Below are 12,718 nucleotides of genomic sequence, written 5' to 3'. Positions count from 1 at the left end.
CGTGAGTAAATTGTTGAACAGTTTAAGAACAACATTTCTCAATGAGCTATTGCAAGGAATTTAGGGATTTCACCATCTACGGTCCGTAATATCAAAAGGTTCAGAGAATCTGGAGAAATCACTGCACGTAAGCAATGATATTACGGACCTTCGATCCCTCAGGCGGTACTGCATCAAAAAGCGACATCAGTTTGTAAAGGATATCATCACATTGGCTCAGGAACCCTTCTGAAAAACACTGTCAGTAACTGCAGTTTGTCGCTACGTCTATAAGTGCAAGTTAAAACTCTACTATGCAAAGCAAAAGCCATTTATCAACAACACCCAAAAACGCTGCCGGCTTTGCTGGGCCCGAGCTCATCTAAGATGGACTGATGCAAAGTTGTAAAGTGTCTGACGAGTCCACATTTCAAATTGTCTTGAGAAACTGTACACGTCGTGTCCTCTGGAACAAAAAGGAAAAGAACTATCCCGATTGTTATAGGCGCAGGGTTCAAAAGCCAGCATCTGTGATGGTATGGTGGTGTATTAGTGCCCAAGGCATGAGTAACTTACACATCTGTGAAGGCACCATTAAGGCTGAAAGGTACATACAGGTTTTGGAGCAACATATGTTTTCATCCAAGCAATGTTATCATGGACGCCCCTGCTTATTTCAGCAAGACCATGTGTTACAACAGCGGGGATTCATATTAAAAGACTGTGGGTGCTAGACTGGCCAGCCTGCAGTCCAGACCTGTCTCCCATTGAAAATGTGTGGTGCAAAATGAAGCCTAAAAAAACAAAACAGAGAACCCGGACTGTTGAACAACTTAAGCTGTACATCAAACAAAAATGGGAAAGAATTCCACCTGAAAAGCTTCAAAATTTGGTCTCCTCAGTTCCCAAATGTTTACTGACATAGTGGTAAAAATGCCCCTGTGTTTTTTGCAATGTGTTGCTGCCATTAAATTCAAAGTTAATGATTGTTTGCCCAAAAAAAAAATTACAAACGTTTGTAAGTTTCCCAGTTTGAACATTTAATATCTTGTCTTCGCAGTCTATTCATTGTATTCTGTTTTATGTACAAATTACACAATGTGCCAACTACACTCGTTTTGGGTTTTGGAAAAAAGGGAAAGTGAAGAGCCTCAGGTCGGTAACCCACATGAGTTTTACAGCACCCTTAAACTAACAGAGATTGTTCTGTCACATCAGCAATCCTGAATTTTGCATTAAAAAAACAAAACACAAAAAACATTCCTAAAGACTTTAACATTTCCATCCATCCGTTTTCTACTGCTTGTCCTTCTGTATGGAGTTTGCATGTTCTACCTGTGACTGCGTGGGGTCCTTCCGGGTACTCCGGCTTCCGAAGACATGCACCTGGGGATAGGTTTATTGGCAACACTAAATCGGCCCAAGTGTCACCCATTTAACATTTTAGGTCAGCTGTCTTCTTTGCTCTCTTTCACAGTTAAAAGGGAACTGCACTTTTTTTTTTTTAATTTTGCCTATCATTCACAATCATAATGAAAGACATGACGACGGACGGATTAAAAAAAAATGCATTCGAAATTTGAAATAAACATAAATAAAAGTCATCTTACAGCAGAGCCAATGGGAGCTCCACTATTCCGCCCGTAAAATCTGCTAACCATTCAAAAAGACCCAACAATACTCCATTTACATTTTGTGACTTGAGTCTTAACCAAGAATTAGTGATACTAATTTTATAAGTGCTAATGCAGACAAACTATGTATAGCGGTGCCTTTATCCCTTTGTGTGTGCTGATGTTTACATCATTGACTGATTAGCTGCTTCCTTCTTTCCCTGCTTCCTGTAAATAATGCCTCTCACCTGGACAGAAAGTGGCTGAAGATATAATTCGACAAATGGAAACAATTTGATAGCCATTTAGGACCTGGAACTGGCAAAGACCACACAAAAAGCACTTGTTATCCCCTGCCCATTTCTTCACGAGGACTATTAGACATTTTTCATCTAAATAAGAATATATGAACATCCTAGCAGTCGATATCCTAATGACAGCAGACCTTGTACGGTAAGTGATGTTTTCTTATGTTGGCTGATAAAGTACTGCAATACTAACTGATTGAAATCGGTACTATATTGCCGTTGAAAAATACCGGTACTTTTCTTTCAACTGCGGCGGTAACTACAGAGCCGAAGTGCATGAGGTTGAGTGTGTCGAAATGCACACGCAAAGTGCATGCAAGCAATAACATTTTGGAGAGGAAGAATGGCAAAAAAAGAATTCTGCTGGTTAATACAGAGCGCAATAAGGAGGTATTTGGACTTCTAAACCAATGGTCAAGGCGTTTTAAACAAGGAAGCCCTGCGCTTCAAGTGTTGCTTTTAAACATGCCTCACCAAACGTGGCGACTAAGAGTGCTTCAAACTTAGGTGAACATTTAAATCGTGAACATTCTGATCTGCACCAGGAGTTATAAAGAGTGACCGGTAATAATGTACCGTATATTTCGGAGTATAAGTCGCACTGGGGTATAAGTCGCATTTTTTGGGGAAATGTATTTGATAAAACCCAACACCAAGAATAGACATTTGAAAGACAATTTAAAATAAATAAAGAATAGTGAACAACAGGCTGATTAAGTGTATGTTATATGATGCATAAATAACCAACTGAGAATGTGCCTGGTATGTTAATGTAACATATTATGGTAAGTGTCATTCAAATAACTATAACATATAGAACATGCTATACGTTTACCAAACAAACTGTCACTCCTAATTGCTAAATCCCATGAAATCTTGTACGTCTAATCTCTTACGTGAATGAGCTAATTAATATTATTTGATATTTTACGGTAATGAATAATTTCACACATAAGTCGCTCCTGAGTATAAGTCACACCCCTGGTCAAACTATGAAAGAAACTGCGACTTAAAGTCTGAAAAATACAGTAGTTGTTACACCTGTCCTACTGTTTGGCTCCGGTGCAGACTGTCGTCAAAGAGCACAAGGCAGACGTTCCCTTCAGGGTCGATGTTTTCGTTGGTGGTAAAACCCTTCACTTTACAATGGGTCTGCTAAGCTCTGATTTCCGGTCAGAATTCGAGGCTGCGGATTTGTGACATTCTGTTTGCTTTATTATTAGTTTAGCAGGACACAACCGGACCCGTTCATCACTTTACTGCGCAGTACATGTGCTTCCTCTCCCTCTCACTGACGTCATTCAGACAACACGCTACTATTCTCTTAAACACACTACTCTCACAACATAGTTTACCAGCTCCTCTGTTGTGCACATGTACAGTAGATACATAACATGTAGATACCTAGACGCACACACAGCTGCTTGGATTGATGCCATATATTAGCCGAGTTAGAACCGCCCAGTTAACGTCAGCTAATGCAAGTGAAATGACTGAATGTGCTAACAAATTGCTACAATTTTTGTTTTATCTTTAACAAATGTGTGTTTTACCTGCTACATGGCTTATCTGTGTACATTTATTCATAGCTGTGTTTTTAGTACTAACTAATGATTGTATTTTTTTTTTAAGCACAGACCAGGATTGGATTGGCACCACAAATAATTTAATATTATGTTAATAATGATTTATTAATATATTCTAATCTAATTCTTGATTATGGAAAATTGTAAATTGTTCTTTGAGTGCAACAAGAAAAACACAATGTGCTTAATGCCCTTTAATTTGAATGTTTACCTTCTAAATGTTTTATTTGAGTGCAATAGGAAACCTATGTGTAGCGTATTGTATGATTTTCTGTTAAAATAAAGCCAAAATTGAAATTTTTTTGTAGTTCCCTTTATTTGGAAAAGTATCAATATACATTTTGGTACCGGTACCAAATTATTGATATCGGGACAGCCCTAGTTGGCTCTCATAAAGTCTGCAATGAGCAGACATCAATGATGAAAAAAAAAAGCAAACATTGTGAAGCGTTTTTGAAATTAATGCGCTGTGTATGTTTAAAATGAGTGCTACAAACCCAAAACCAGTGAAGTCCATCCATCCATCCATTTTCTACCGCTTATTACCTTTCGCGGTCGCGGGGGGCGCTGGCGCCTATCTCAGCTACAATCGGGCGGAAGGCGGGGTACACCCTGGACAAGTCGCCACCTCATCGCAGGGCCAACACAGATAGACAGACAGCATTCACACTCACATTCACACACTAGGGCCAATTTAGTGTTGCCAATCAACCTATCCCCAGGTGCATGTCTTTGGAGGTGGGAGGAAGCCGGAGTACCCGGAGGGAACCCACGCATTCACGGGGAGAACATGCAAACTCCACACAGAAAGATCCTCAGCCTGGAATTGAACCCAGGACTGCAGGACCTTCGTATTGTGAGGCAGACGCACTAACCCCTCTGCCACCGTGAAGACCAGTGAAGTTGGCACTGTAAATCGTAAATAAAAACAGAATACAATGATTTGCAAATCCCTTTCAACTTATATTCAATTGAATCCACTGCAAAGACAATATATTTAATGTTTCAACTGAGAAACTGTTTTTTTTGCAAATTATCATTAACTTAGAATTCAATGGCAGAAACACATTGCAAAAAACTTGGCACAGGGACATTTTTACCATTGTGTTAGATGGCCTTTCTTTTGAACAACACTCACTCAATGTTTGGGAACTGAGACCAATTTTTGAAACTTTTCTGGTGTAATTCTTTCCCATTCTTGCTTAATGTACAGCTTAAGTTGTTCAACCGTCCAGGGTTCCTGTTGTGGTATTTTACGGTTCATATTGCGCCACACATTTTCAATGGGAGAAAAGTCTGGACTACAGACAAGCCAGTCTAGTACCTGCACTTTTTTACCACGAAGCCACGCTGTTCTAACATGTGCAAAATGTGGCTTGGCATTGTCTTGCTGAAATAAGCAGGGGCGTCCATGAAAAAGACATTGCTTGGGTGGCACATATGTTGCTCAAAAACCAGTATGTACCTTTCAGGATTAATGGTGCCTTCACAGATGTTTAAGTTACCCATGCCTTGGTATCTAATACACCCCCATACCATCACAGATGCTGGCTTTTGAACTTTGCACCTATAACAGTCTGGGTGGTTATTCTCCTCTTTGGTTCGGAGGACACGACGTCCACACTTTCTAAAAAAAATTTGAAATGTCGACTCATCAGACCACAGAATACTTTTCTAATTTGCATCAGTCCATCTTATATGAGCTCCGCCCCAGCGAAGCCAGCGGCGTATCTGGGTGTTGTTGATAAATGGCTTTTGCTTTGCATAGTAGAGTTTTAATTTGCACTTACAGATGTAGCGACGGACTGTAGTATCTGATGGTGTTTTTCTGAAGTGTTACTGAGCCTATGTGGTGATATCCTTTACACACTGATGTCTTTTTTAATGCAGTACCGCCTGAGGGATCAACGATCACAGCCTTGCTGCTTATGTGCAGTGATTTCTCCAAATTCTCTGAACTTTTTGATAATATTACGGACCACAGATAGTGAAATCCCTAAATTTCTTGCAATGGCTCGTTGAGAAATGCTGTTCTTAAACTGTTGAACAATTATTTCACGCATTTGTTTACAAAGTGGTGACCCTCGCCCCATCCTTGTTTGTGAATGACTAAGCATTTCATGGAAGCTGCTTTTGTACTCAATCATGGCACCCACCTGTTCCCAATTAGCCTGTTCACCTGTGGTATGTTCCAAACAAGTTTTTGGTGCGCATTCCTCAACTTCCTCAGACTTTTTTGCCACTTGTGCCAGCTTTTTTGAAACTTGTTGCAGGCATCAAATTCTAAATGAGTTAATATTTGCAACAAAAAAAAACAAAGTTTACCAGTTCGAATATTATTTATCTTGTCTTTGCAGTTTATTCAACTAATTATAAGTTGAAAAGGATTTTCAAATCATTGTATTCTGTTTTTATTTACAATTTACACAACATTGCCAACTTCACTGGTTTTGGGTTTTGTAAAAAAAGGTAAGCGTACAGCCCTGTTATGCAGGTGGGCAAGCATTTTACGGTAGTTTGATCAAATTTGGATGGATTTGTTTTTGGAGCAACATTTATCGGATTATTTTTAGTTGCATTCACGAGTAAATTTGTCGCACCGTACAGCCCCGCTTTTTAAGTATATATTTTATCTGAATTTGCTCATGACTTATATTCTGAAAGTCTTATTGTATGAAGTCAAGTCAGTACATAGACTTAGAAATAGTGTGTGCTTTACTTGTGTTGTTGTCTGTGCTCTTCATTCGATAAGTGATTGTTTGATTTTATTGTCATCCAAATATCCTTACTTATTTTTACTGATCTCCATAATGTTTTTTTTGACAGCTTCGGTTAAAATGTACTTGACGTTACGATGTGCTGTTTCGTAGTATTGCTTAATACAGTATTTGTCATCCTCCCTGGACAAGTATTAGCTGTTAATCACAAGAGGTCACAACCCTCCACTCATACTTGAAGAATTCACACTTAAATATTGAGTTGATGGAACTAATATTATCCCCATCCATCAGCGTCTCGTCTCAGTGACTGGAACAATGAACGCTGCTGCCAGCCTAATTCCGTGCCGCTCCCGTCCCCCACTGTCAGTTGCATCAATCTTAAATGTCGCTCATCAGCCAACAGAGGCAGTGCTAACCTGCGATGTTGACGCAGAGCCTTCACTCAAGTCGGATATCTTTTATTTTTCTTGACATCAGGCTCTCTGCTGTGTTGGTTTTTCATTGCTTATTGTTACGTTTTTGTAAATTGTCATCAGTGCATCATCTTTTACAAAACAAGCTCTGTCGGCATTGTGGCAATAGTGTTCTGTCAGGGCCAGCAAGGCTTTCTCTGCGGGCCTAACATAACCAGAAATCATGATCATAATTAAATAGATAAAAGTATTTTGTTATTTACTTTTCCTAAATATCTAAAAGTATTCATATGCTCTCCATGTCATATTATCCCCCTGCCAACGCTGTTGTTTTTAGGTTATAAAGTTTATATCCAATCAGAATTCAGCTATCTTATGTTGCCATGCTATACCAAATCTGCCAGAGGCCTTCAGAATGTCAGTGAATCAATCAGATCACAAGTTGTTGTCAGTAAGACCTTCTAGATAGCCTAAGGCAGATATATGTTGTGATGTAATGAGCTAGGTAACATAAAAACTTCATTACCCAACATGCCACAGTAGTTTAGGTTGAATGTAGTAATGGAGTAAACTTTAAAACGTCAGTCAACACGCCTCATCTGCATCTTTTATGATTAGACAAGACAACACATACATTTGCAAGGCCATTTTCAAGAAGGATATTCAAAGAGAAACTACATCCTGTGACACCATGTCGGCCAACTCGGGAAGCTCAAATGGGTGCTACAAATTGTGAATTCAGATATTTTGTTTATTTATTTTTTCTCGTTTAATATGGTTTTTGCAATTTAAATTTTGACAAATTAGATAAGATACCTTTTAGATGCTGATGCATTTTAATTGTTTTTTTTTTTTAAATGCGCCAGGAAATAACCCGTTTTATACATTGCAGGGTAGTGCGGAATTGTATTCCTGTATAGCAGGGGCACCAGGTAGCCCGTAAAGACCAGATGAGTAGCCCGCTGGCCTGTTCTAAAAATAGCAGCACTTACCAGTGAGTTGCCTCTATTTTTCAAATTTTATTTATTTACTAGCAAGCTGGTCTCGCTTTGCTCGACATTTTAAATTCTAAGAGAGAAAAAACTCAAATAGAATTTGAAAATCCAAGAAAATATTTTAAAGACTTAGTCTTCACTTGTTTAGATAAATTCATAATTTTTTTACTTTGCTTCTTATAACATTCAGAAAGACAATTTTAGAGAAAAAATACAACCTTAAAAATTATTTTGGGATTTTTAAACATATACACCTTTTTACCTTTTAAACTTCTTCCTCTTCTTTCCTGACAATTTAAATCAATGTTCAAGTACATTTATTTTTTTTATTGTAAAGAATAATATATACATTTTATTTTAATTCTTCATTTTAGCTACTGTTTTTTTCGATTAAGAATATTTTTGAAATATTTCTTCAAACATATCATGATTAAAATCCCCCCAAAATAATTCTGGCAAATCTAGAAAATCTTTAGAATCAAATTCAAATCTTATTTCAAAGTCTTTTGAATTTCTCTTAAAATTTTTGCTCTGGAAAATCTAGAAGACATAATGATTTGCCTTTGTTAGAAATATAGCTTGGTCCAATTTGTTATATATTCTAACAAAGTGCAAATTGGATCTTAACCTATTTAAAACAAGTCATCAAAATTCTGAAATTAATCTTAATCTGGAAAAATTACTAAAGATGCTACATAAATTATTTTTTGTATTTTTTCAAAAAGATTCGAATTAGCTAGTTTTTCTTTTCTTTTTTTCGGTTGAATTTTGAAGATAAACTATGTTTCAAAATTTAATTTTCATTTTATTCCTGTTTTCTCCTCTTTTAAACCGTTCAATTAAGTGTTTTTTTCATCTTTTTTTCTCTACAAAAAATCTTCTGTAAAAGGAAAAAAAAAAGTATGCCATAATGGCAGACAGAAATACCCTTTATATATATATATATATATATATATATATATATATATATATATATATATATATGTATTTATTAAAAGTAAATTGAGCAAATTGTCTATTTCTGGCAATTTATTTAAGTGTGTATCAAACTGGTAGCCCTTCGCATTAATCAGTACCCAAGAAGTCGCTCTTGGTTTCAAAAAGGTTGGTGATCCCTGCTGTATAGTATTTCTCCAGCAATGGTCATGTGGTGACATAAATGATGGTATTTTGAGAGGTAATCATTGGCCTAGGTGGGAAACGCACGGCCCGCCATTGCATTATGGGTGTAGCAAAATCATCTGTTACTGTAAAAAAAAAAAAAGGGGTCATCACAAGATAAATGATAAATGGGTTGTACTTGTATAGCGCTTTTCTACCTTCAAGGTACTCAAAGCGCTTTGACACTACTTCCACATTTACCCATTCACACACACTGATGGAGGGAGCTGCCATGCAAGGCGCCAACCAGCACCCATCAGGAGCAAGGGTGAAGTGTCTTGCTCAGGACACAACGGACGTGACGAAGTTGGTACTTGGTGGGATTTGAACCAGGGACCCTCGGGTTGCGCACGGCCACTCTCCCACTGCGCCACGCCGTCCCTGCTAAACATTTCCACCGGTAAAATTTGCAGATCAGTGAAAATATCTTGCAAAAGTAAAAAAAAACGATCCCTTTATAATCGATGGTGTGGAGTTGCCGATGGATAAAAATGTATTTTAAAGGCCTAATGAAATTAGATTTTCTTATTTAAACGGGAATAGCAGGTCCTTTCTATGTGTCATACTTGATCATTTCGTGATATTGCCATATTTTTGCTGAAAGGATTTAGTAGAGAACATCCACGATAAAGTTTGCAACTTTTGGTCGCTAATAGAAAAGCCCTGCCTCTACCGGAAGTATGTGCGCGTGACGACACATATTCACGTTGTTTATGATTGGAGCCACCAGCAGTAAGAGCAATTCGGACCGAGAAAGCGACAATTTCCCCATGAATTTGAGCGAGGATGAAAGATCTGTGAATTAGGATATTGATAGTGAAGGATTAGAAAAAAAAATAGAAAAAAAAGCGGCGGCGGTTGAGCGTTTCAGATGTAATTAGACACATTTACTAGGATAATTCTGGGAGATCCCTTATCTGCTTATTGTTTTAAAAGTTTTTTTGTGAGATTTTAAAGATTGTAAAGACATACCTCGAGGTCGGATGGCTGCGGTGAACACGAAGTGTCTCAGAGAGAAGCTGAGGAGCCAAGCTGCTGCAGGATGACGAATAATCCACTGATGTCTCCGGTAAGATACAGATCACGATTTCCCCATCTAAACACATGCTGGTTGATGAAGAGAAAACATGTTCGATTGACCGCTCCGCTTCACAACAAACAAAGAAACACCGGCTGTGTCTCGGTGCTAAAGACAGCTGCAATCCACCGCTTTCCACCAACAGCATTGTTCTTTATAGTCTCCATTGTTAAATGAACAAATTGCAAAAGATTCAACAACACAGATGTCCAAAATACTGTGTAATTATGCGATTAAAGCAGACAACTTTTAGCCGCGAGAGGTGCAGCTGATAATATTTCCTGACAGTCCGTGACGTCACGCGTACGCGTCATCATTCCGCGACGTTTTCAACAAGGAACTCCCGGGAAATTTAAAATTGCAATTTAGTAAACTAAGAAGGCCGTATTGGCATGTGTTGCAATGTTAACATTTCATCATTGATATATAAACTATCAGACTGCGTGGTCGGTAGTTGTGGATTTCAGTAGGCCTTTAACCATAAAGATATTAGTTTATGCACAGACTAAAAACACAAACCATTACTGAGCTACATTCCGAAGCTTTACTCTAGCAATGTTGGTCACATGTGCGCTGTCTGGTTACTTAACAGCTCCTCAGACAAACCCCACGTCCTAAAGTTAGCCAGAGTTTATCCTGCTCTGACGTTTGTGCTTGCTTACGTGTGAGAGAAAAGGAAAAAAAAAAGATGTGACATTAATATAGTTTTCATCATCTTCCTTTCCATTCACATAAACAAGAATCTGGGAACCAGGCGGCCTGTGGCATCGCTTTGAGCTGAGGGGACTTTTGAGGTCTGTTTTTATCAACGACCAGATGTCATCAACATGTCTGCGTGATTATCCGCCAACTGCAAGACTAAAGTGAAAACGCACGGTGGTACAGTTCAGTTGGACACAGTCTGGTTGGATCTGGCTTCTTGTCTCCACCGCGGTGTGTTGACAATAGCTGCATCGGCAACATAAATAGTGGGATGCTGCAACAAAGGAGATGAAAGGAATACCGTAAACAAAGACAACAATGGAGGTCATTCAGCATTCTTGTCTTCTTTCTTCTTGTTGTGTGGTGTTTCCTGTTTTCCTCATTCCATTTTTGTTGCCATACAGTCGTGGTATTCTGTCTACTAATCAATCAATGTGTATGTCGACTAACTTTTCATGACTGAATATGCTACAGTAGGGAAGGGATTCATATGGCCCTATTCCTGGGTGGATCTTGCATGAGAGGAAAACAGGGGGGTTAATCATTTTGCAACGCAGTCTGCTGAAAATGATGGAAAGCGCAACTCTACATGGCAAGTGATGCTGTATTCAAAGTTGGAATTGCTACAAAACACATTTTATGATATATTTAAGATACGCCGGGGGACAACGTGGCGAAGTTGGGAGAGCGGCCGTGCCAGCAATCTGAGGGTTCCTGATTCGATCCCCACCTTCTACCATCCTAGTCACGTCCGTTGTGTCCTTGAGAAAGACACTTCACCCTTGCTCCTGATGGGTCCTGGTTAGCACCTCACACACTGATGGCAGTTCCCGCCATCAGTGTGTGAATGTGTGTGTGTAAATGAGTGTATGTGGAAATAGTGTCAAAGCGCTTTGAGTTACTTAATAAAAAAAAGGTAGAAAAGCGCTACACAAGTACAACTCATTTACCATTTAACACTGTACTGCCTTCTGGTGACAAAAGTGGATAGTGCATACCCTTGATTCTTCACGTTTCTATTTAATAATACAACTTTAACATTTGACAACCAAATAATAAAACAAGGTGACTCGGTAAAAAATCTGGGTATTATCTTTGACCCCTTTGTGTCACACATTAAAAGCGTTACCAAAACGGCCTTCTTTCATCTCCGTAATATCGCTAAAATTCGCTCCATTTTGCCCACTAAAGACGCCGAGATTATTATCCATGCGTTTGTTACGTCTCGTCTCGATTACTGTAACGTATTATTTTCGGGTCTCCCCATGTCTAGCATTAAAAGATTACAGTTGGTACAAAATGCGGCTGCTAGACTTTTGACAAGAACAAGAAAGTTTGATCATATTACGCCTGTACTGGCTCACTTGCACTGGCTTCCTGTGCACTTAAGATGTGACTTTAAGGTTTTACTACTTACGTATAAAATACTACACGGTCTAGCTCCAGCCTATCTTGCCGATTGTATTGTACCATATGTCCCGGCAAGAAATCTGCGTTCAAAAGACTTCGGCTTATTAGTGATTCCTAGAGCCCAAAAAAAGTCTGCGGGCTATAGAGCGTTTTCCGTTGGGCTCCAGTACTCTGGAATGCCCTCCCGGTAACAGTTCGAGATGCTACCTCAGTAGAAGCATTTAAGTCTCACCTTAAAACTCATCTGTATACTCTAGCCTTTAAATAGACCTCCTTTTTAGACTAGTTGATCTGCCGCTTCTTTTCTTTCTCCTATGTCCCCCCCTCCCTTGTGGAGGGGGTCCGGTCCGATGACCATGGATGAAGTACTGGCTGTCCAGAGTCGAGACCCAGGATGGACCGCTCGTCGGGACCCAGGATGGACCGCTCGCCTGTATCGGTTGGGGACATCTCTACGCTGCTGATCCGCCTCCGCTTGAGATGGTCTCCTGTGGACGGGACTCTCGCTGCTGTCTTGGATCCGCTTGAATTGAACTCTCGTGGCTGTGTTGGAGCCACTATGGATTGAACTTTCACAGCATCATGTTAGACCCGCTCGACATCCATTGCTTTCGGTCCCCTAGAAGGGGGAGGTTGCCCACATCTGAGGTCCTCTCCAAGGTTTCTCATAGTCAGCATTGTCACTGCCGTCCCACTGGATGTGAATTCTCCCTGCCCACTGGGTGTGAGTTTTCCTTGCCCTTTTGTGGGTTC

This window comes from Nerophis ophidion, linkage group LG05 (genome assembly GCF_033978795.1).
Source record: "Nerophis ophidion isolate RoL-2023_Sa linkage group LG05, RoL_Noph_v1.0, whole genome shotgun sequence".
NCBI lineage: Eukaryota > Metazoa > Chordata > Actinopteri > Syngnathiformes > Syngnathidae > Nerophis > Nerophis ophidion.
This window is presented reverse-complemented; position numbering follows the sequence as displayed.